This window comes from Ambystoma mexicanum, chromosome 1q, assembly GCF_040938575.1.
Source record: "Ambystoma mexicanum isolate Mex_15411 chromosome 1q, UKY_AmexF1_1, whole genome shotgun sequence".
NCBI classification, from domain to species: domain Eukaryota; kingdom Metazoa; phylum Chordata; class Amphibia; order Caudata; family Ambystomatidae; genus Ambystoma; species Ambystoma mexicanum.
Window position 1 is genome coordinate 1,530,314,502 of NC_090922.1, and position 26,182 is coordinate 1,530,340,683.

The 26,182-nt window shown below is 47.7% G+C and overlaps 1 protein-coding gene across 3 annotated transcripts in view; it reads left to right on the top strand.

Moving 5' to 3' along the window:
* The first annotated feature begins 2,728 nt into the window (after window positions 1–2,728).
* Window positions 2,729–26,182, top strand: part of LOC138551039 (zinc finger protein 84-like) — a 128,429-nt gene continuing 104,975 nt past the window's right edge. The window contains exons 1-2 of one of the 3 annotated variants that reach the window (XM_069642458.1): window positions 2,729–3,008; window positions 4,111–4,169. The gene's annotated coding sequence lies outside the window, so the exon portion shown is untranslated. The remainder of the gene's footprint in view (window positions 3,009–4,110; window positions 4,170–26,182) is intronic. The other 2 variants (XM_069642459.1, XM_069642457.1) reach the window with 2 other exon arrangements.

A 26,182-nucleotide genomic window follows, 5' to 3' on the forward strand; every position in this document is an offset into this window, starting at 1 on the left:
CACAGATTGCTGCTGCTCCTGCGGCCTGAGCACAGATTGCTGCTGCTCCTGCGGCCTCAGCACACAGATTACTGCTGCTCCTGCGGCCTGAGCACAGATTGCTGCTGCTCCTGCAGCTTGAGCACACAGATTGCTGCTGCCCCTGTGGCCTGAGCACACAGATTGCTGCTGCTCCTGCGGCCTGAGCACACAGATTGCTGCTGCTCCTTCGGCCTGAGCACAGATTGCTGCTGCTCCTGTGGCTTGAGCACACAGATTGCTGCTGCTCCTGCGGCCTGAGCACACAGATTGCTGCTGCTCCTGCGGCCTGAGCACACAGATTGCTGCTGCTCCTGCGGCCTGAGCACACAGATTGATGCTGCTCCTGCGGCCTGAGCACACAGATTGCTGCTGCTCCTGCGGCCTGAGCACACAGATTGATGCTGCTCCTGCGGCCTGAGCACAGATTGCTGCTGCTCCTGCGGCCTGAGCACACAGATTGATGCTGCTCCTGCGGCCTGAGCACACAGATTGATGCTGCTCCTGCAGCCTGAGTACACAGATTGCTGCTGCTCCTGCGGCCTGAGCACACAGATTGCTGCTGCTCCTGCGGCCTGAGCACACAGATTGCTGCTGCTCCTGCGGCCTGAGCACACAGATTGATGCTGCTCCTGCGGCCTGAGCACAGATTGATGCTGCTCCTGCGGCCTGAGCACACAGATTGATGCTGCTCCTGCGGCCTGAGTACACAGATTGCTGCTGCTCCTGCGGCCTGAGCACACAGATTGATGCTGCTCCTGCGGCCTGAGCACACAGATTGCTGCTGCTCCTGCGGCCTGAGCACACAGATTGCTGCTGCTCCTGCGGCCTGAGCACACAGATTGATGCTGCTCCTGCGGCCTGAGCACAGATTGATGCTGCTCCTGCGGCCTGAGCACACAGATTGATGCTGCTCCTGCGGCCTGAGCACACAGATTGCTGCTGCTCCTGCGGCCTGAGCACACAGATTGATGCTGCTCCTGCGGCCTGAGCACACAGATTGCTGCTGCTCCTGCGGCCTGAGCACACAGATTGCTGCTGCTCCTGCGGCCTGAGCACACAGATTGATGCTGCTCCTGCGGCCTGAGCACAGATTGATGCTGCTCCTGCGGCCTGAGCACACAGATTGATGCTGCTCCTGCGGCCTGAGCACACAGATTGCTGCTGCTCCTGCGGCCTGAGCACACAGATTGCTGCTGCTCCTGCGGCCTGAGCACACAGATTGCTGCTGCTCCTGCGGCCTGAGCACAGATTGCTGCTGCTCCTGCGGCCTGAGCACAGATTGATGCTGCTCCTGCGGCCTGAGCACACAGATTGCTGCTGCTCCTGCGGCCTGAGCACACAGATTGATGCTGCTCCTGCGGCCTGAGCACAGATTGATGCTGCTCCTGCGGCCTGAGCACACAGATTGATGCTGCTCCTGCGGCCTGAGCACACAGATTGATGCTGCTCCTGCGGCCTGAGCACACAGATTGATGCTGCTCCTGCGGCCTGAGCACACAGATTGCTGCTGCTCCTGCGGCCTGAGCACAGATTGCTGCTGCTCCTGCGGCCTGAGCACAGATTGCTGCTGCTCCTGCGGCCTGAGCACAGATTGATGCTGCTCCTGCGGCCTGAGCACAGATTGATGCTGCTCCTGCGGCCTGAGCACACAGATTGCTGCTGCTCCTGCGGCCTGAGCACACAGATTGATGCTGCTCCTGCGGCCTGAGCACAGATTGATGCTGCTCCTGCGGCCTGAGCACACAGATTGATGCTGCTCCTGCGGCCTGAGCACACAGATTGATGCTGCTCCTGCGGCCTGAGCACACAGATTGCTGCTGCTCCTGCGGCCTGAGCAGATTGATGCTGCTCCTGCGGCCTGAGCACACAGATTGCTGCTGCTCCTGCGGCCTGAGCACACAGATTGATGCTGCTCCTGCGGCCTGAGCACAGATTGATGCTGCTCCTGCGGCCTGAGCACACAGATTGATGCTGCTCCTGCGGCCTGAGCACACAGATTGCTGCTGCTCCTGCGGCCTGAGCACAGATTGCTGCTGCTCCTGCGGCCTGAGCACGGATTGATGCTGCTCCTGCGGCCTGAGCACACAGATTGCTGCTGCTCCTGCGGCCTGAGCACACAGATTGCTGCTGCTCCTGCGGCCTGAGCACACAGATTGATGCTGCTCCTGCGGCCTGAGCACACAGATTGCTGCTGCTCCTGCGGCCTGAGCACACAGATTGATGCTGCTCCTGCGGCCTGAGCACACAGATTGCTGCTGCTCCTGCGGCCTGAGCACAGATTGCTGTTGCTCCTGCGGCCTGAGCACACAGATTGCTGCTGCTCCTGCGGCCTGAGCACACAGATTGCTGCTGCTCCTGCGGCCTGAGCACACAGATTGCTGCTGCTCCTGCGGCCTGAGCACACAGATTGATGCTGCTCCTGCGGCCTGAGCACACAGATTGATGCTGCTCCTGCGGCCTGAGCACACAGATTGATGCTGCTCCTGCAGCCTGGCAGCCAAGAGCACACAGACAACAGGCCGAGCACTCCTCATCACGTGCCTTTCAACGTCATCATTGTGATTTGCGGGAGGCGGGAAGGTAGTGGCTAGTCACAATGATGACTTCGGAAGTCACGTGAGGAAGAGTGGGCGGAACACCAACCTGCCGGGAGCCTGACACTCGCCAGTATGAAGAGAGATGACGTCAGACGTCACACGTCACGTGAGCAAGAGTGGGCGGGCCGTTGCTACGGTCCGTTCCTCGCATGGGAACTAGACACTACCCTGCCGGGACTGGAGCCTTGCACTCGCCAGTATGAAGAGGGATGACGTCAGACGTCACGTGAGGAAGAGTGGGCGGGCCGTTGCTAGGGTCCTTTCCTCGGATGGGAACTAGCCACTACCGCTTCTTTGCCGGAGCGCAGATTGTCGTGAGGGCCGCGATTGGCCTCGTGCCACCCGGGCAGGTTGCGCGGCAGGTGCTGCCTCTTACGCACGGTACGCACGGTACGTAAGAGGCACGGTACGTAAGAGGCACGTGCAGCCCGCGCGGCCGGGCCCCCAGCCATTGCGTTGTCCTGGCACAGGGCACTGCATGGCAGCGTGTCGGCCGCGGGGCCCCTGTGAGGCCGGAATGGTGCCGGGGCCAGGCCATTGCCCCATTGCCCGGCCTCTCCCGCTCACTGTCATCTTTATAGGATCTCCCGCACCTTCCCTGGGAATAGAACCCCCAGTGGCCCATAGCTGCAAAGGGCAATTCATTCCCTTTGTGACAGGCTGTTTGAATAGTGCGCAATAAGGGGGCCATGGGGTGGATATGATATATTTATAACGCGCTTAATGCCCAGAGGTTTCCAAGCGCGGACCCGGGGATCGAGCCTGTGGTGCTGCGCGCCGCACTGCTTCCATGGGGAGCACATTACCCCTGAGCTGTCCTCCCGAGGGTTGATAAAATGTAATGCAAATTGTACAATTTAAAGGATATTTATTCAGCAACAATGTTCAAAACTACTAGTTGCATAGTGAAGCAACTCATCAAAGTGGTGCGCTTTGACAGAAAAAACTGCCCACACTAGCATTTTGTGTTTTGGCCAAGTTCTTGACTCGCAATGTAATAAAACCTGTTTCATTTGTATAGTAGTGATTTATTGATAGTGGGTAGGAGTTACTTAACCATGGGGTGTAGTTTGGGAGTGGGGCGCATGCCGAGCGCGGGAGGCATTACCCTGGGCACCATATGAACTACAAACTGCCCTGGGTGGATGGGTTCCCTTTTGTCCCCCTGGGACCTCAAATGCTATGTTTTTAAATGTGAAATATGGCTTTAAAGGAATCATTGGGGAATAATTTGCTGTGAGTGACTGGCGACTAGTCACTCCTCTTTTGGCGAGAAAGTGATCATCTGTTTTGACCAAGTATTAGTTACGTTGTCTCTGCTTGTTCTTCATAAACCTCCAGTTAATCCTGTCTTCTGTGTATGTGATGGAGGGTGCGGTGCATTCCTGAGCGGGGAGTGAACAGAAGCTCTTCTTTGGACGTTTTGATTATATATCGTTATAAGATTTATTGCATTTGTAGTATTTAATAACATAATGTCTTCCATTTCTAGATCAAAACAAAATCTTGTCATCCTACTCTGCAAAACGTAAGAAGCACAGGCACCGAAAGGTAAATAACTGCTGTAGTTTGTTTGTCTGCACAGGTTGTTCCATGCTTTTGAGATAGACGGTCTCCCACCCTGCGTTCCTTGACCCTTCATGGCCCCTTCTCTCCCGTCTTGTCTCCATTCCTCCCTTCTGCCTAATACACCAGTGTGTATGGGGGAGCGGTGTGCACTCTACAAATACACATATTATGTTATGTTAATCCTTTCCTCTGTGCCGTCCTATTAAACTCAATTGGTAATTCGCTATTGCACCTGTATGGTGGATCTCAGCACTTTGCTATAGGGGGTGGAGGAGTGGAGTTGTACAAGTGAATTAAATAGGCACCTTGGTAGCTACACCTAGTGTCGGTTGTTCGATTTGCGGATCACTCGGGGAGCAAGGAATTGATGGTAAAGCCTTAATCGACAGGGGCTGAACGAAACGGAACATCAAATCTGCACTTTAGTGGGTGTTGTTTTGGTTCTAGGCATGAACGAGTGAGCGTTCTGGAGGGGAATTGAGAGCATGCAGTAGAGTCGATGGAAAGCATAGAATGGAGTGTGGAAGTATGACACATGCACACTCCCCTTGCCTGGCCACACGCTAGAGGGGTCACAACATGAGGTGATTGAAAAGGACGCCCACTTGCACACGTTGCTAAATGGTTAGCAAGTCAGGTGATCCGAGTATTGCAGGCTCCTGAAATTATCTGTATCCCCTATTTATTAACTTATTGTCGCCATTTATGGGAAATAATGACCAACTGGCATTGTTAGGTGTTGGGATCCCCTATTGGCTAGCATCCTGTGCTCATTTCTAATGAAGACCCATTTTTTAGCACTCTCACACACATTGCCCTGGGAGGGAAGCTCCAAAACGTGGCTCCATCAACTGGGCCTAGGTCTTCTTCAAGTCCTCACAGCTCGCACCCTGCAGATATTGTTGCTAACAGCAGTATGATTCAGTCATGACACGTAACAAGCTCTGCACAGCGTGCTATGCAAGGGATCTAAAATCCTAATATTGGACCATCCTGGCAGGAGGGGTGAGGGATAGACCTCATCCGTTAAGACCTCAATCACTGATGTTACAAAGCCTTTATGTATCACCTGCCAAGGAGGAACGTAGATACTTCAGAACCAATATATTTTGTTTTCAGAAATAATCTCTCTTGCTTATACCCACCCTCGCATCACTGTTAACTCATGATGTAGTCAATTGCATGTGAATGTGGGCAGCAAATATAGTTAAACCTACTTGCTCCAAGGAGGGGAAATCCATATCTTGAGAGCTTTGCTTAAAATGGGCGCCAGTTTTCTGTCCTCTCATTGTCCTTGTCATTCCTTAGCTGACCTGAGCAGCTTCTTGATGTCGTTCTTTTCTTCTTCCAGCACCTAACCATTGGAATGCTCTTCCTCATTCTATCCATGCGTGGCAGGTCCTCTTCTTTCTCTTTCCTCTAATCCGCTTTGATCATTGATTTGGTTATTATCATGCTTCAATTTTATTGTACATTGTATTTGGAATTTTTGTAAAGTGCTTTGGTGAAAGCGCTCAATAAATACAAAAACTGCCTTAAAAAAAGCAACAATCAATTGTACCCACCTTATGAAATAATGTATTCATGCGATCAGTTCATATTACACTTTACACATATAAAATCGATTACAAAACATATATTTAATACAATTGATCATAAAACGACAAATCACTAATGTATGCACTAATTTCATCCCATCTAAATAGCAGTTCATCACTAATCAGACCCTCCAGAAAATTGCGGCATGAAATGGAAAATATTGCGGCACAAAAAAGAAAAAAATTGCGGCACCCAACTGCGTTTTTTGCGGCATTTTCTAACGTTGAAAAATATATCATTTAACATCTTTTTTAGCCTAAAACCAAGTAACTGCAAGGCTTTTGTTAGTGAGGAACAAAATGTGTTCTGTCTGGCTGCGCTCTGTAGGACAGCCAGGTCGAGTCACCACAGCCTAACATTTTGGATTGTGGTGGGGGAAGGGGGATACAGCCTGATGAGCTCCAAGGAAATGGTGCTGTGCCACTACTTCCAGCAGACAAGTGGAAAGCAAATAAACAGATAGGCTTGAATTCAAAAGTGTAACCCTGGTTGAAGCCCATAGGTTTGCTTTTCGCTTGTCCTATGACCCCAGGAGAGAGGGGGAACAACTCTACACTTCTCCATGGAAGGAATCCATGAGGCCAAGACACAGGGGCAATGCAGTGGCAGTAACTGCAAGCCCATAATACCTAGCCAAACAATGAACTCTCTTGGGTGGTCATAATTCCTTGGTTATGCCACCCACACATGGTGACTAAACACACCCACAAACAGAAATGAAACATCACAACACTACCAGGGGTCAAGTCCTACAAATTAAAGTGGGGGAGGGAACTCATTAACAAATGCAATGGCATGTGATGTCATCAGAAATTAGCATATCAAGGTGAAATATGCATATATCATTAAATTGGCTTTGCATAACCACCAAAATTGCACAGGACGAATGGCATTTGCCTTTCATAAATTTTAACACCCAATTTTGTGCGTAATTGGTGTCATACAGCCCAGCCTTGATTCAAGGCTGGGCTGCATGATACAAACGCTCGTAGCTGTATTCGTTTCAAATTGCTTTACAATTATTGTAAAGCAATTTGAAACGAATACAGCTACGAGAGTCTTCAATTGGCATCATGCAGCCCAGCCTTGATTCAAGGCTGGGCTGCATGATACAAACGCTCGTAGCTGTATTCGTTTTCAAATTGCTTTACAATTGGTATCATGCAGCCCATGATACCAATTGTAAAGCAATTTGAAATTAATACAGCTACGAGAGTCTTCAATTGGTATCATGCAGCCCAGCCTTGAGGCTGGGCTGCATGATACCAATTGTAGACGAGCGTCAGGAAGCATTAAGTTTATGCTTTCTTTTCCGGCGCTTGACAGGAAAGTAATTTACTTTCCTGTCGAGCGCCGGGAATGAAAACAGTCCAGTGGCCTCTTTGGGTGCTCTGAGTTTGGGGCAGATGAGTGGACAGGCCAGTGCTTACCTGGCTAGCTTCACCAACTGTCAGCTGGGGCACTCAATGAGCCTTGGAGGTGCCTGGGGTCCGAGCCAAATGCTGTGCATCTCCCAGGCCTGCGTGACCCTCCCCCAATCCTGTGCCTGCAATGCAGAACCGAGGTGTTAACCCTCAAGTTGCTGCAATCAGCAGCCAGCTGTGTTCGCTCTAAATCATTAAATGAGCGCGAAAAAAGACACACTAAGCTAACGTGTCTTTTTTGCGCTCATTTAATGATTTATAGCGGCAATTGCGGGAAATGGCAAATTTTGCGATTTTTTTTGCAAATCGCAAAATCGCCATAAGGTGGATGGTCTGACTAATAATGTAGCATAAGTTTCTGCAATATTAATAATGGCTCATACTTGAGCACCTAAAATAACATTTTGACCGTAACATTTGTTTTTCCATTGATTCAGGCTAATTCTGAGCAAGACGATAAGGTAATCTCTTACTAAATCATCAGCTTCCATACACAGTGTAAAGCAATGCAGTGCCATATTCTCGGTTTTCAAGCTGTGCTGACAGAAACTGTCTTCTCTGGCCGGTCCCCTCAGCAAGGCCCACTTCTAAGGCCCCTGCCTGCTCCCTGTTCACTTCCGGAACGCTAATTGGGGTCCTCTCTACTCCTTTACCACAATGATGCTGCCACATCACTCCTCTAAGAAATCCGGACTGCCTTGACATCGTCACCTCCAGAACTATGGGTTTGTTTGTTTATTTTATTTGTTCCCCTTTTCTGGACTCACTCCTACCACCTTTGACTATCACTTATCTTTTCGGCTTGTTTCTCCCATGCGTTCATTCTAATGCACAATGCTTCTTAAAACCCTTTGCTAATATCTGTATCGCTGATTGGAAAGTCAAATCTTGCTGTTTTTGCTAGAAAGTCAAATCTTGCTGTTTTTGCTTTTTGCTAGAACGTCAAAGCTTGCTGGCCATTGCTAAATTCTCTGTACTTTGCTCTTATACTGTTGCTTCTCTGTAATTTGCCATCCCAGTGACCTCACCACTCTCTTTTGTCCCACACCTACCTGATATAGCCCCTCAGCTTCTCCCTCCTCTCCTCGCTTCTACCTCCATGGCGCTTTCTGTTTCTCCTATCTTTTCCAAGTGCTTCTCCATTGACTATCCTTCCCTTCTCACTAAGTCTGGCAGGAAGAAGTTCAAAAAGGATATCTTGGCGTCTAACCCTGGTCTTCCTATCGCCAACACCTATTCCAATGCTTCCTCCAGGCAGACCCTCACCGACACCCTCTTTGTCGTTCGTTCGCCAAATCTATGGACTCTTCATATGATCTATGTGCTCTGTCCTGCTCCTCCTCTCCCATTAATGGTAGCACTCGTTGGGAAGTTCTCATGGCTTCCTTCGACTCCTCTAAAGTCATAATTAATCTCTACCTTAATGGCACTGTCATGGTCCAGGGCCCTCAGGCCAATCTCCTCCTCTTTGACAGGCGCTTCCCTCGCCTCATCAATTTCCTCTCATCTCCTGCTGTCCCCTCCTATCCCCCCTTGGCTACCTTGTCCTCTCTCTCCTCCTCCTCCGCCCCTCATAAAGCTCTTTTACCTCAGCAGGGCGTATCTCTTATCTGTACCCCTCCCCGGAAGGTCTTTAAGGCTGGCAGACTTCTTCATCTTGCCACTCTCAACTCCCGCTCTGCTGTCAACTCCTCTGACATCTGCCACCTCCTTGAAGAACTAGACCTTGATGTCCTTGGTCTTACTGCAGATTATTGAAATAGTTGTCCAGAGGACGTATTTGTGATCTGTCAAGAACAATGTTGTTTTGATCCACCTTTGCAATAGATCACATGCAATAATTCTATTGCCTTGTTTTGTTTTATACATAAATAGTATGTATGTGGTGACAAGTTGTTTGTCCCACTTCCCAGTGTTCTAATTTGTCAGTGTGGTTTGTAGTCAGTGTGGTTTGTATGAGTGACGCAGTGTGCAGATATAGGTTGAATGATGAAATATTGGTATGTTTTTTTAACTTGTACTAGGTAGTCTCATGCTTTCCTGCTATGGTATGTAAATTGTGAAGTGTTAGTAATATGTGATTAATTCACCCTTTTTTTGAATGTATGTATCATGCTAAATAAACTTTTGATACGTTGTCTATAAAATAAATACGTCCTCTAGACAATTTTTTCAGTAATCTTTGGCATAATAATACTCTGGTCCAGAGTGTAGGGTTCCCCTGTGTCTTTCAGGTGTTCACATGGTCTTACTGAGACATGGTTCATGGCCAGCTCTGTCACAAGCTTTGACACTCTCCTCCATGATGGCTAGAAGAGCCTCTCTGCACCCAGATCCCCCCGGCCTGGTGTGGGGGGTAGCCCTGATCTTTCCTGAGTGGATTCCTGCCTCTATCATTCCCACTCAGACCCCCTCCTCTTTTGAATGCCTTGTCTGTAGGCTCTCTCTCTCTCCTACCCATTCTCTTACTGTAGCTACCATCTACCGGCCTCCTGGTCAATTCACCTAATTTCTCTCTGATTGGGCGGACCTCTCCTCCTCCCTCCTGGCCTCTACCACTCAACTCCTCCTCCTCTGTGACCTCATTACCCATTTAGACTCTCCTTGTTCCTCCTCTTTATTCTTCCGTGACCTCTGCGACTCCCTCTCCCTGTCCATCCATCCCTCCGGCCCGACTCACTCTGCAGGGCCCACACTCAATGTCTTGATCTCCTCTGACCACTCCTCTCTCCTGGAGCGATCAGTTCCTCCACGCCTCTCATCTCTCCCTCTCTTCCTCCCCAAGCCAAGCCTACCCCAACATTGCCACCTACCTTCTCTGACTTTCGGCACATGAAGCGGGTGTCAGTTGAGGCTTTTGCCGCCACCTTCTCCCCCCTTTCCACTTCTGGCTGACTCACATCCTGACACAGCCCTGTCCCTGCTTTACTCTTCTATTTCTGATACTCTTGCCCATGTCATGAGGATCTGTTTGAAGTTCAAAGCCAAGTGCAATTCCTGGTATGACTCCGACCTAGCTACACTCAAACGTAAGTGTAGGGCGGCTGAGAGGAAATGAAGGACTTCTTGTTCATCCTCTGACAAACTGGCCTGTCGCCTGCTCCAAAGGTAATACCGACTCTCTGTCCTCACCAAGTTGAATCCACTTTCAAGCCCGTTTCTCTGCGGCATCTAACAACTCGGCCAAACTCTTCAAAGTCTTCAAGGAGCTGGCCAACCCTGCTACAGTCTCTACCCCTCCTGTTGGCTCCCAGGCTCTTTGCAATGCCCTTGCCTCTCACTTCATCTCAAAAACCCAGGACATCATGTCCACCCTCTGCTCCCCTCCTCTTCCTCTACCCTCTCCATCTGTGCTTGCTGACCCTCCTTCAGCTACCCCCCACCGTCCTTTTTGTTCTTTGCTCTTCTCTCCCCTGATTAGGTCTCTAGACAAGTCCGATCTATGAAAGCCTTGTCCAAACCGGTTCATCCCTGTTCCTCTAAAACCATCAAGGATCACATTGATACCCTCGCTCCAGCCCTTGCTAATTTTTGCAACCACTCGTTTGCCTCAGGATCCTTCCCCTCCCCTCTGAAGCACTCCCTTGTGCATCCTCTTCTCAAGAAACCCACAGCGGATCCTTCTTGTCCGGCTAACTTTCGTCCAATTTCCATTACTCCCTTTTTGGGCAAACTCCTGGAAAAGCTGGCCATCTCTCAGCTTAACTTTCACTCCGATTCTGTTGGCTATCTCCATGACCACCAGTCCAGCTTCAGAGCTGCCAGAAGCACGGAAACTTCTCTCCTGAACATCTGTGAAGATCTGCTCTCCAACCTTGACTCTAACATTCCCTTTGTCCTCATCCTACTCGATCTCTCTTCTGCCTTCGACACGGTCAACCATACCATCCTGCTCAACCGTTTCCGTGGTAACCTGGGTATCACTGATCAGGCTGTGGCCTGGCTGACCTCTTTTCTCTCTTATTGACCATCCCAGGTGCAACTTGGGTCCTTCTATCATCTATCTCCCTCTCTGCCTGTGGTGTTCCATAGGGGTCTAACCTCTCGCCCTAGCTTTTCGACCAATACCTGGCAACTCTAGCCCACCTCTTTCAGACTGCCCTCTGCCACCTCCTCTCCCTCTCTCATCTCTGATTGTTTAACTGCCATTCAAGATTGGTGTGCCGCCAACAATCTTTACCTGAAAGCCAGAAAGACGGAGATCCTCTGCATCGGCACACCTTCACCATCCTTTCCCCTCACTCTTTGACCGGCCTTCCTTGGCCCTCCTCCTACCCCCATCTGCGAGGCTAAGAACCTCAGGGCCATCTTTGACACAGTTTCCTTCTCCGCCCACATCTGTGATGTCTCTAAGAAGTCAAACTTCCTACTGCACCTCCTCAGAGGTACTCTGCCTTTCCTCTCCTTTCCCCCAGAAGCTCACTGTCTCCCAGTATGTATTCACCCTTCTCTTTGATAATCATACCTTGCCTACCTGTAACTCTAGTATGTTCTTAAGGTATGTTTCTACCCACCTGTTAAGCAACTCAACTCAGGATGTTGTTCTTTAAAACTGCTACCCTTGCTTAAATGTTGCCATTGTCCTTTATTTTGGTAACCCAAATCTGGATGTTTCTAATTCTGTTGCCCCTAGCCTCCTTTGGCCCCCCTCCCTCCTACTCTTTCCCCTTCTCACCCATAGCACTGGAGATCTCCAAGACAGTCTGCTCTATGAAAGTCTCCTCCAAACCGGTGCTTTCCTGCTCCTCCAGAACTATCAAGGTCAACATTGCCTCGCTCCCTCCTTGGCTGAGTTCTGCAACCACTCCTTTACCACTGACTCCTTCCCACTACCCCTCAAGCACTCCCTTGTGCACCCCTCCTAAAAAGCTGTCTTTGTACCCTTCCTGCCTAACTACAGGCCTCCCATTCTTGGGCAAATTCCTGGATAAGTTGGTCATCTCCCAACTAATCCATCACAATGAATCTTTTGGCTGCCTCCACGACCACCAGTCTATTGTGAGAAACCTGAATGTGTCTCACCCGCTAGTTCCTGGGGATCTGTCATCCAGGTGGCCAGGTCACGGCCATCGCTTTTGGATCCAGTTCCTGGGGGTGGACCAGTGCAGAAGGATCACTTGGAAGGGGGGGCCCTCTGGGAGTGGAAGTGGGAAACCAGAGGGTGAGCCGCAGTATCCCCTTCCCTGTAACACCTTTTACTCCACCCTACCAGGTAGGATGCTAAAAAGCTCAATCCTCCCCTCCCCCCTTTCTCGACACAGACACTTTGTCACGTTCAGTTCGTGAGCGATAACAGACTAACACCAGAGCCCTATACCTGACATGTCTCAACACAAGGGTCAGGCAGAGTAAGGCAATTACTAATTACACATATCTGACTTCCCCACACGGATAAAAGGCGGAGCACAAAAGAACACTGTGCGAATCAAACCCCAGAGGAAGCAGGCAGTTTAAACCGAGGAGAAAGGTGGTGAGACCAAAGAGGGCTGCAGGGAGGGAACTACCCCTGACCTTTTCGGAGAAGGACCATGACTTTAAAGAGGCCTTGAGGAAAAGAAATATCAGGGCAGTGTGTGTAGGAGGTACACAGGGCCCTCCCCCATTGATAGCCAAGGCGGGGAGAAGCAATTTCCATTGTAGTACTGTCCTTTGCTTCGACAACAAAGCACGTGTGAATTTGGCACAGCTGGTGAGTCGGAGAGACAGATGGCAGACCGGACTGCGTTATGCTCAAGGTTGCAAGCAGCAACATTGTATGAGGAAAGATGACCTGCATGTGGTTGAACGTTAGTGAAACCGAAATAGATACCATAATAGAGTGGTCCGGCGCCATGAGGGTGCTCATTCGAAGGTTTGTTTGCTATCCAACTGAGCGTGTGAGAATTATTGAATTGTGAAATCGAAGTGGCCCTGCAACGGGTCAAGCTAAATCCTGTGCATATTCGAAAGTCTTCGATGCTAAAGCAAACTGAGCCCGGCTGAGAGGGACTAATTGAATAAAAGGGATCTGAGCACGGAAGAGGGGGATCTGGGGTGAACCATGAGTCACCTGAGAAGATATTGCTGTGGGAAATGTGAACCCGACAGAGGGATGCCTACAAACTAAAATTGGTCTGAGCCCAGCTGAGGGAGCATAATTGTATAAAAAGTATCTGAGCCCATCTGATGGGGATCCAGGTTGAAGAGTGAATCTCCCTACTTGACTATTTGGAAAGGACATTTTCTGTTGTTTTTGGTACATCAGGCTCTCTGAATCAAGAGACTTTGAACGTAAGAGACTTGGGCACAGAAGGCCCTGATGTTGTTAAAAGGAGCTGTGTGCTTGTGCCGAAGAAGCCCAAGAGTATGGTAGGAGTGAACCGCCTTGTCCCATGCTGAAAAGGTGGGGAAGGAAGGCATACGACCTGAACATCCTGACTCATCATTTTGTGAACACTTTATTTTTCATGAACATTTACCTACGCTAATAGCTTGTGACCTCTAAGATAGTACTGTGATTATAAGATTGTGCCCTTGAGTACTGTGCTTAATAGCCTGCCCCTGCAAGATGGTACTATCATTAATAGCTTGTGCCCTCTAAGGTAGTACTATGATTAATAGCTTGTGCCCTCTAAGATAGTACTGTGATCAATAGCTTGTGCCCTCTAAGATAGTACTGTGACTATTTGATTGTGCCCTCTCAAGTAGTACTGTGATTAATAGCCTCTCCCCTCCAAGATAGTTCTGTGATTATTAGCTTGTGCCCTCTAAGATAGTACTGTGACTATTAGATTCTGCCCTCTAGGGTAGTACTGTGATGAATAGCTTGTGCCCTCTAGGAAAGTACTGTGATTATTGGCTTGTTCCTTAGGATAACACTGATTGTTAGACTGTGCTCTACCCAGACCTGATTCACATCTAGAAAGCACCACTATAGAATAGCATTGTGATTATTAGCTTGTGCCCTACGATTGTACTGTGATTATTGCCTTATTCCTCAGGATAATACTGAGATTGATTATTAGACTGAGCACTACTCTTAAAGATTGGCACACATTGACCTAATTAACATCAAGAAAACAGTACTGTTATTATTAGCCCGTGCCCTCTAGGAAAGCACTGTGATTATCAGTTTGTGCCCACTAGGATAGAGATTTGTTTACTGCGCTAAGTCTCTTCCAAGGAGACCTACATTAGGGACAGCCACTGGAATACCCAAGCTATATAACCCTAGTAGACCACCCTAACTCCAGACCGTGACTGAACTACCCCAGAAATATCACCTGACAAGACCACCCCAACAGACAGAGCACAAGCGTATACTGGACAATTCACCACAACCAGTCCAACACCACAAGACAGCCGGACCAAAAGCAAAAAGACCAACTCTGCAGCCACGAACCGAAGAAAAATAACAACGAAAAAACGCTCAAGCTCAAAATGCTGTGCATACGAACTGGACCAAAGGAAAGACAAAGAGCAGAAAGAACAAACACCACTGAAGACTCACAACTGCAGAACACACTCCCAAAGACAGGAACGACAACAGAACCAGCGCAGAGAGAAGAGAGAAATCCTTTACCTAACTTCATACCTCGCAAATAACCACTAACCAGAACAAGCAAACCCAACGCACAAATCAAGAACGACCAACAACCAGACACAACCACGCAGAAGAAGAACAGACAAAGCTAGAAATAACAAGAACATAATCATTGCCCTAACCACTTACATCACCAAAACAAGAGGACCTTCCGCTTGACGGCCACAAAATTTAGAAGAGGGACCTGATGAAAACAAAAACCCAAGACTGAACCTAGAAGAGCTTTTTTGGCGACACAGACACAACTGTACCAACACCTCAACTAGAGATCGACCTGTAAGGAAACCTTAACACCAATCTGAAGACCACACCAACAATGAAGCACAAACCAACTGCACCTTTAAACTCCACTGCAAACTAATAAACGCAAGATCCATGTCAAAACCCTCAAGGCAGATCTTTGACCTTCTCTGCGAAAACGGCAATGACATCCTATTCATCACAGAAACATGGCTGGATGACAACTACAAAATCACACTCCAAAGCTGCCTCCCCACTAACTTCAAATACATTCAGGTAAACAGGAAAACTAAAAAAGGAGGAGGCCTCGCAATAGCATTCAAAGAACACCTGAAAGTAAAAACAGACAAACCTCTTAACATCATTAACTGCAAAACCATGGTTATACACCTATCAGCGAATCCAAAAACAAACATCAAATTCATACTGGTTTACAGACCACCGACATACGATGCAACCTTCGTCGCCGACTTCATAGAAGCCATCACCAACATAGCCATCGAGCACGAAAATCTAACAATCCTGGGGGACTTCAACATTTGGTTCAACGAAAAATATGCCAACTCTCAATTGGGCAGCTAACAACCATGTAATTACAACAGTTGATCAAAGGGGCACCCCACTCGGCAGGACACACCCTTGACGCAATCTTCACCAAGAAAAAACATACCACCACGGCACCACCAATCCAAATATTTTGGAGTGACCATCTCATAATCCCATTCGTGATCACACTACCAACTCAAGTCAGAATCCAGTCCCTCAAGCTCACAACCACCACAAAATGAAATTGGAAAACCGTTGAAGCAAGCAATCTAATGGAACAAATGGAGATGACCAAACTTTCGGCAGCAGAACTGGAGAAGGCAGACCTAGATGGGAAAGTGGAGCTACTCCACAAATGGATTGCTGATGCAATCGAAAACATTACCCCTTAAAAAGCGTTTACCCCCTCAAAAAAAAGAGCAATGGCAAAATGGTTCACCCCACTACTAAGCGCCATGAAAAAGAACAAGAAGCTGGAATTGGAATGGAGGAAAGAAAACAACCAAGATAAGAAAACCCAGTTCCAGAAACAAATCCCATCATACAAGAAGGAAATTCAAAAGGCAAAGAGAAGGCATTGTGATGACAGAATCACCAATGCCGCCAACACACTAAATGAAATGTTCAACATCATAAACGTAATGAGAAACCCACCAGTTTGCGACAATAGTCCAATCCCCTCAGAGAAACCTGGCAGACCATTTCAAGAACAAAATCAATGACATCCGACAAATTATACAAAACAGACCAACCAATCCTAACACTCAACTAATCGGACCTGACAAGGAGCCACAGCACAAACTCGAAAATCTACTGAAATATCAGCAGAGGCATTCGTCTTGCTGGTATAACAGAGGGATCACCCATGGACTTCTGTCATTGTATTCGCTCGACCCTATTGCTTCTCCACTCTTTTTGACTGCTTACTCTCTGTTCTCTCCTCTTCTCCCTTTCTCTCCTTTCCAATCTCCTCCCCTCCTCCCCTTATTTTATTCTATGCACTTACTCAATCAGAAATATCTCCCCCCGTCCAGCACTACCTGAAATGTCAGGCCTAGTACGATAGTCAATTGTTTTGTTTCTCCCCTTCCTTTCTGCATCCATCTCCCTCACCTTTTGTTTTCTCTGGCTCTACCATAAATGTCGTCAGGCCAAGTACGGTAGTCGCATGTCTGTTTCCATTTCCTTCCTACTCTCTCCCTCCCTTCCTTGTCTATGTCTTAGCTCTTGCACTATCTGAATTGTCGTCAGGCGGAGTACGATAGTTAGTTTCACATCCTTACTGTTCATGGCCTGTAAGAATGTCATTGTATTTTCCCTTGTTCCCTCCCTTGCCTGGAAGCGCTTTGAAACATATTGTGTATAGGCGCTATATAAATAAACTATCATATCATATCATATATCATGTATCCCTGCCCCCCTGACATCTACAAATCAAACCTCACACAAAGAACGCCATCAGAATACTACAGAAATCTCTTAAATCTGTCACTCACAACAGGAACTGTACCATGATCCTTCAAATCAGCATATATTAAGCCGCTTTTAAAAAAACACAACTGGCGACGTGGACGACCACTCCAACTACAGACCAATTTTAAATATTCCCTACTCGGCAAAACTCCTACATACTTGCATATAAAAATGAACACAAGAACATGTAGAAAACCACCACCTGCTAGACCAAGCACAAGTCAGCTACAGACCCGGAAGAGGAACAGAATCCGCACTACTATCCATCTGGGACAACCTAAAAATGAACGCAGACTCCAACACAACCTCGGCTCTGATTCTGCTCGACCTCTCTGCTAGGGGTGTCACGGGATTGGTTTTATGGCGGTTTGATAACCTTCTTGCCAAATGGCGGTATAGCAGGTGGAGTTAACTAATCTTAACAAATATTTTCTTAAAGGTCATAAATTGTCAGCATTTTGAAACTTGTCTCTGCACATTTTTAGCTGATCCTCCAGGAATCTAAGGCGGCTGCAGATTTGGTCTTTCGTGGCGCTCACTCGTTGATCGCCTTGAATGAAAGAGTGACCAGTGGAAGTGTAAAAATGCACATTTTGAGCAATGAGCTTGCTGCTCAGTCACAGGTCATCGCTCTGAAAAATCGGCCTCGACCTGCATTATTTTGGAACCACATGGCATGGGCATCATGACCCCTTGCTGCGATCAGTCATAAAAGTTTGTTTTGATAACACTTTATCCCATTAAAGGGAGAAAGATCACTCATGTGAGGTCTGAAAGCCCATGTCCTTATGTTTCTTTTGTAAAAATGTCATAGCCAACACGCACTCACTGAAAGGTTGCATATTGATCAAATCACTATAGCTCGTTTACCATCTGCCTGGTGTATTATAAAGGTCTGATGTTAGAGTCACCACTGACCATGTAATCCTTACAGGACAGCGTTCAGTGGGCGCTGTTGATTTCTTTCTTAATTCTTGCAATACATGTTCATTTACCTTCTTAAAGACAGTGGCACAAAAACGTTTGAAAATGACAAAGTTAAAATACATATCGGCACAAATATGGCCTAGACCACCACATCACCACAGCCTCATCATAACCATTTTCCCCAGGTCTGAGCGCATTAGGACCCTTGTCATGTCAGTTGAGACGGAGGAATGCTTTCATGGGTGGTGTCACAAATCGAGGATAGACCTGAGAAATATCTCACTGCCATTGCTCTCGATACTTCAAATTGAATGTGGAATCTGCCCAGTGCCAAATGTAGAATGCAGGTGAAGGATCAAGCAAAGCAACAACTCTAGTGCCAATGTGTAAATCTACACGGAGGACCTTGGGGGAGGGGGTGACAGTTTATATACTAGCGCAAAGCACTGATAGGCCCAGTGTTCATACAGTCTACAGAGCTAACGTTTTTGCTGGACATGCATCCGAAGGGCATCCAGTTCATTCCCCTCCTTTGAATTCTGGGATGTGTAGTTCCCCATCTTGCAAATTGGTGGAAAACTACAAATCGGCTGATCTTTAACCCAACTCTACTGATCACAGAGGAAGAGCGGTCACAGCATCAAAGCTGCATTTACTAATGTGGCCTCACTTTCCCTATGCTCTTGTCTGCCAAACGCCACATCCCACAGTGCAAGATCCAGAAGGCGCAGCACTTGCTTACTGCAGCCTTTCCAAATGAGATTGAAAAGCTCACTTAATAGCTGCAGGCCCTAAAACGGTATACTGGTATAAACAACATGACGGTTATTATAGTTCAATTAAGCTGTTCACGGTATCTTTAACGGTATACTGTAATACCGTTACACCCCTACTCTCCGCAGCCTTTGACACAGTAAGCCATGACATCCTAACCAAAAGATTGGAAGATATAGGTATAACGGACATGGCACTACTCTGGACTAAATCATTCCTAGCAGACAGAACAGAAACCGTATGGATAAAATCCTACAAATCTACTCCACAAGTTAACGACTGTGGAGTACCACAAGGATCCTCACTATCGCCACTATACTTCAACATCTACCAGACACCAGTAATCAGGATCTTCAAAAAATACAGAATTACATGCTACAACTACGCAGACGACACTCAAATCATCTACAAAATAGAAGATACTCAAGCCAATCACTCAACCCTAATACAATGTCTAAAAGAAGTCTTTGACTGGATGAACGCCAACAACCTGAAAATCAACACATGAAAGACAGAAATCATTATTATATCCAAAAACCAAGTGAACCACATCTGCATTCACTGGCCGACAGAAATGGGAACCGCGCCTACACCATCTAATGTAGTAAAAAATCTGGGAGTCCTAATGGACAAAGCCCTAACCTTAGAACCACAAGTAAACGCAATAATCAATAAATGCTTCTTCCTCCTTCACACAACAAGAAGAATCCAAACCTTTCCTCTCCTTCACCCACAAAACCCTGACAATCGTCACCCTCATCATGTCAAGAATCGACTACGCAAACAGCCTCTACCTCGGGATGCCAGAATACCTCCCGAAGAAACTACAACGTATCCAAAATGCAGCAACCAGACTCCTCAAACTATCCAGAGCAGACCAAATCACTCCAGCACTTAAAATACTTCATTTGCTCACAATCATCGTAAAACAATGTGCATAACACACAGGGCAATCAGCGGACAGGTAGCTGAATGCCTACAAAAGAAAATAATCTATAAGCCAACAAGACTCCTCAGATCAAGCAATGAAATCTGCCTGGAACCAAAACCATACGTCAAGAAACAACTAGGGGGCTCCTCTTTTTCCCACCTGGCTGCAAAAACCTAGAACAACATCCCGAAAGAAATAAAAAACACTTTTAGAAAACTTCTAAAAACCTGGCTCTTCAACACCTCGGAAACAAATTGAAATAATTAAACAAACAAAGAGCAAACACAAAAAACAGATTTCCAGACTATATGATGGCACAGACAACACCCAGAACCGACTAAGGAAACTCAATCGACAACCCCATGAGGACAGAAATTATCATTCATGCCCAACACTAACCAACATCTAGATAAAATTGTGAATGTTAACATGTGCCTCACTTAGATGGAATCATGAACATTACCCTGTGTCGCATCTAGATCGGATCGTGAATATTAGCATGTCCCACACTTGGAATTGTAAATGATAACATGGGCCACACTTAGATGCAATCGAGAACATTAGCCTTAGTCGCATCTAAATAGGATTATGAAGGTTAGCAAGTGCCACACTCAGATTGAATTGGGAATGATCGCAAGTGCCACACCTACTTAGAATTAGGAAGGCGAGCAAGTACCACATTTTAGACAAGAATTGTGAACATTAGCCCCCACCGGACCCAGACAGAATTGTGAATGATAGCAAGTACCACACTTAGACAGAATTGCGAATGTTAGCGTGTTCCACACTTAGATAAGATTATGAACAACAGCCTGCGTCACAACTAGATAGGATTGTGAATGTCGGCCAGCACCACATCTAGATAGAATAACGATTGTTACCCAGTGCCACGTCTAGACTGCATTGGGAATACTATTGAGGCCAGATTCAGATAGAATTGTGAATACTAGCTTGCTTCAAATATAGACAGGATTTCGATGATGGGCCAGTGCCACTTTTTGATCCAGTTGTGAATATTGGTGGGCGTCATATATAGAAAATATTGTGAATATTAGCCAGTACCGAATCCAGATAGAAATGCAGAGATATTCACGTGCCACATCTAGAAAGAACGTGGAAATTTAGCACATCACCTCTAGACAGCAATGCCAAAAACCAACCCACTAACAATCTCACCCATCTGCTTACACCTCTCAAACTGTAACCAAACACAACCACAACCCTATAGCACAACAAACCGCATAAACTTCACTGCACCGCAACAACAATACAAACCACACATAGACTTGCACAACAGCACATGAATGCTACTGACCGGAAAGCATCCCAAACCCAGTGAACAGTGTTCATCGAGCTGAGGCTGCCAGCGGCACCTCACTGCTCTCTTGCACTTTTCCTGCTTGTTCCCACTAACTCACCCACCCCCTTCCCTTTTCACAGCCGCCAGAGCGTCAGGGGACCACTCCGGTGAAGATACTGTGCGGTACAAATATCCTTTAACATTAAAACATATTTGTAAGTTATGAGTAAGGATTGGCAATAGGTTTTTTAGTATAGGCCCTTTTATTTTGGCAAGACTTCACTAGTACTGCATTATTATTATTTGATGGTTGTGGCTTGCTCCCATCTTAGAGATAGGCTTAGATAGGCGGTGATCACACCCTTGAATAAGGTTCAATAAACGTCCTTGAACTGTGGTCACTTGTGTCTGTCTTTTTGATACCAAGCCTCCCGTACACTGTCTTCAAAGCAGCCAGAAGCACTGGAATTGCTCTGCTGAACACCGTGAAGATTTGCTCTCAAATCTCCTCCTTCTGTTCTCATCCTCCTGAACTTGTCCTCTGCCTTTGACACTGTCGATCATGCCACACTCATAAATCGGCTGCGTGATAACCTTGGCATCACGGACCGGGCACTGGACCGGTGGACCTCTTTCCTTTCGGACCGCCCCTCCCAGGTTCTACTGAGGCCCTTTTCTCTCCTCCACCTCACTCTCTACTTGCAGCTTTCCTCAGCTATCCTGTTGCCGTGGCTTTTCAATATGTATCTTGCTCCTCTCGCCCATTTGATCTACACTTTCTCTCTTCACTTCCAGTTGTATGCTGATGAGACGCAACTCTTTAAGCTTTCCTCATCTACTGCCTCTCCTTTCTCTCTCTTTCCCGACTGTCTGACTGCTATTCAAGCATGGTGTGCTGCTAATGATCTTTGCCTTAATGCTTGTAAGACTGTGATTCTCCTCATTGGGACTCCGCCCCTTCCTTCCCTCCTACTCTCGGCCCACCCTCCATGGGCCCCTTCCCCTCCCCCTCGTGTGAGGCAAAAAACCTGGGTGTTATCTTCGACTTCACTCTCTCCTTCTCACCTCATATCGCTGACCTTACCAAGAAGGCCCACTTTGAGGTGCACCTCCTCAGAGGCTTTCTTACTTTCCTCACCTTCCCCCCCAGAAACTCAGTGTCTCCAGAGCTCTGGTTCTCTCCAGGCTGGACTACTGCAACAGCCTCTCCCTCAATCAACCTCTTTCCTCCCTCCGCCATGTTCAACTAATCCAGAATAGGACTGCAAGACTTATCCTTGGCCTCAAGCTCAGGGAACACATCTCTACAGCCCTAAAATCTATCTGTTGGCTCCAGGCGTCTGCACGGATGACATTCAAGACCCTCTGCATCATCCATAAGGCTTTCTGAGGCCTGGGACCTTGCTACATCCAAGTCTCTCTCCCTTCTGAGTCCTTCAGTCCTCTAGCTCCAAATCTGCAGATCAGACGTTTCTCCAAGCAGAGTCCGGGGGGGGGTGTCTTTCTTCAACAGGAGCCTCCCTCTGGAATGGCCTCCTTGACCCTCTCAGACTTCAGCCGAATCTTCTTAAGTTCCGGAAGCTTCTCAAGACTTTCTGTTTCTCCTCCTTCCCTTGCTAGGTCCCCCCTGTCGCTGTGACTGGTTCCTGGCCCCTTCGGAGTCTTACAGGGGCCAGGCCCTCCTCGACCAGTCTCACCCAGGCTCCCTCTAATTAGCACTTGCCCTCGGGCACCCTTGCCTGACTAGCCTAGTCCGTTCCACGGCATCCTCTCACTAGTTGACCCTCGCCCCTCGTTCCCTAGGCACTTGCCATCTTGTTCTCCCTTTAGCACTTGCCCAATCCATTGGGCCTCCTGCACTTCCCCCTCTCCTCCTCCCTTATTCCATCCTTCATACCTGACCTGCCTCCTCCACTTGCACTTCCTGTTACTGCACTTGCTCGATCCGAATGTCACAAGGCCTAGTGGGACAGTTTTTGTTGCCCCCTCTAAACCCCCACCCTTGTCTTGTGGTGAATGGAAACACCTTTGCTGTATAGGCGCCATATAAATGTTCATGGGGCGGGGACATGAGAATGACTTGCTTCTCCTGGTACTGCCATTTCCACTAAGGATAATGGTCTTCAATCCACTGGTGACAAATCGGAAATCAACCGAATTCATCTTCTTTTAGTGCTTCTTACTTCAGAACTTGGTTCTGTTACTTTAGAGTTTGATTTACCAACTAGGAGAATGACTCCCTTCTCCTGGTCCAAGTAGTTTTACTCTGAGATCACACAGCACTTCTTAGGAGCACCTCAAGCTCTTCCAGACTTCTCTCATTGTGAACTTGGACTTCTCTTCCCTTCTTGTCACCCGCTTAGAAGATTTAATAGCTTTCTCTTCTGACAGCTCAATGTCATTCAAACAGCAGCAACACCATTCAGTTACTCCACTGAAACTAGGAAGGCCACTCCTGACTGGATCTTCCCCACTCCAACTCTTGCTATCCCTTCTAAGAGGGGAGCGACAGTCTTTACCCTTGAGCTTTTGTTGTTTTTCACAATCGTGAACAGCTTTGAAGGAGCTACTGTGACGAGGGAGACTACTCCTGATGTACTCTTCAATTCCTTTAATGCCAGTAGCATGTATGGGGATACTGGGATGAGGGGAGATTACCCCGGACACACCCCTCAATGGGGTCATTCTGAGTTGGGCGGTAAGGGATACCGGGCACCGTTAAGGAGACCGTTGCCGGTAATCCCTTACCGCCCAATTCCGAGGTCCCTTAGCGGGAACCGTAAAGGACGTGTGGTCTGACCACACAGCCTTTACGGGTCCCGCTAAGGGACCAGGGCGCTAATAACGTGGCTGCTATTCGCGGGCCCATTATTAGCGCCCTCCCCATTCCCATTGAGCTCTATGTGGGCTCAAATGGGAATGGGAATGATTGGTTGAATGGGGACTTACCGGGTCCTCCAGGGTCGGAATGACCCAGTAAGTCCCCATTGAACCAGACCGGACCCGGACCAAGTATGGGAGGCAGCCATGGTGCTAACAGCACCATGGCTACCGCCCAACTCAGAATGTCTTTAAATCCAGTAGCTTTGAAGGGGCTCCTCGGATAAAAAAGATTACTCCTGATGCTCTCTTCAATGTGTGGCAGTTGTACAAAAGGTCAAGAGAACAGAAGACCACATGAACTCTACTTGGAGGAGGGGTGGACATCAGCAGTCTTTCTGACTTTAAAGCTGATTGACTCAACATACCCCAAATGCAAATGAGAAGTCCCTCCTCTTCATTGTTCCACATCCAGAATACTGGGATGACAACTGGGAGGTTTCGATCACTGAAAGTTTCCACAACTTCCACACAACCTTATGTAACACCGGGCTTTGTTCCTGAGAGTTTTTACAGAGGATTTCAGGGATTAATTCCAAGGTGTTTCCGGAACACACACAGGTGGCTATGGTTTCAGTTGGCACACCTGGCTCTGTCCACTCCTTGACTTTATTGTTGACTTTAAGAACAGGTGTGAAGGATTTAATAGTGGATGTTACACAGTTCATTTGGTTAGTAATGGAAGCTGATTGGCCAGCAGTGAAAAAGCAAGTATTTATTTATTTTTTTTTTTAATTTTATTCAGATTTATAGAGCGCACGTCAGCCCGGAGGCATCGTGGCGCTTGTTACAGACAATATCTTAGTTACATAGGATACAGTAATTACATAAAATACAGAATTTACAGTGGATATGTATACATTAGCAATGCAGTATATTTACATGGATTCCTGAGAGTTTCACGGATATTTCGCAAGGAATGAGGTTTTCAGTTTCCTGCGAAAAGTGGGGAGTGCGTTTTCCGCTCTAATGTCAGCAGGGAGAGCGTTCCAGGTCTTGGCTGCAATGTAGGGGAAACTTAGACCTCCGGCTTTGGCTCTTTTGATGCGTGGGATGCAGATTAGGTTGGAGTATTGCGTCCTGGTGGGACGGGAGGAGGAGGGTTTGAGGATGGTTTCTGATAGATAGGACGGGGCGGAGAGAGAGAGGCATTTGTGAGTGAGGGTGAGGATTTTGAGAGTGATCCGTTCTTTGACCGGGAGCCATTGGGCTGAGTGCCTGGCCTGGGTGATATGCTCTCTTCTTGGGATACTAAGAGCGGCCCGGAGAGCATTGTTCTGGGTGATTTGTAGTCTGTTTATGTTTTTGGCTGATGTGCCTGCTAGGAGTGCATTGCAGTAGTCCAGTTTGGCTCCAATGGTTGCCCTTGCTATAGTGAGGCAATTTGGTTTAGAGAGGTAGGGCTTGATGGCGTTTATGAGTTTGGTGGTGTGTGCGGATGCGGATGTGATTGCGCTGACTTGTCTAGTCATGGATAGTGAGGAGTCAAGGTATACTCCCAGAGTCTTTACGGCTGTGGAAACAGGGATGATGGAGTTGTCAATGGAGAAGTTGGCGTACAGTTTGTCAAGTTTGTCTAGGGTGTTCTGTTGACCTAATATCATGATTTCAGTCTTGTCTCCATTGAGGCAAAGGCCATTAACTGCCATCCATGCCTTGATGATGGAGTAGATTGTGTGGAGTGCCTTGGCGTCTTTGTTGTATGATCCTGAAAGGGGTAGAAGTACTTGTGTGTCGTCCGCGTAGTTTGTGTATGTGATGCCGTAAGAGTCAAGTTTGTCAAAGAGGGGCTTGGTGAACAAGTTGTAGAGTGTGGGTGCAGTGCAAGATCCTTGAGGGACCCCGCAGTGGATTGTCGTGGGAGTGGCGTTGGCGATGTCTGAGAAGACTTTCATGGCTCTTCCCTCGAGGAAGGAAGTGATCCAAAGGGCTGCTTCTTTGGAGAAGTTGGCTGAGTGTGTGAGGTGTGAAGTGAGAGTCTTGTGATCAACCAGATCAAACGCGGCTGAGAGATCTAAGAGGAGCAAAAGAGCAGGCTTGCCTTTGTCCATGATTTGGATGATCTGATTCTTCAGATCTACCAGGGCTGTTTCCGTGCCATGTCCTTTCCGGACGCCTGATTGCCTAGTCCCGAGGATGGAATGGGTTTCCAGAAAGTGTTGGATTTGGCAGTGTGCAGCTTTGTCCAGTAGTTTCAGCAGAAATGGCACCGTGGTTATGGGTCTGTAGTTGTTTGGTTGTAAGGGGTCGAGAGTGGGTTTTTTTAAAAGAGGCCGGACCCAGGCCTCTTTGAGGTTGGCTGGGATGATGCCTGTTTTA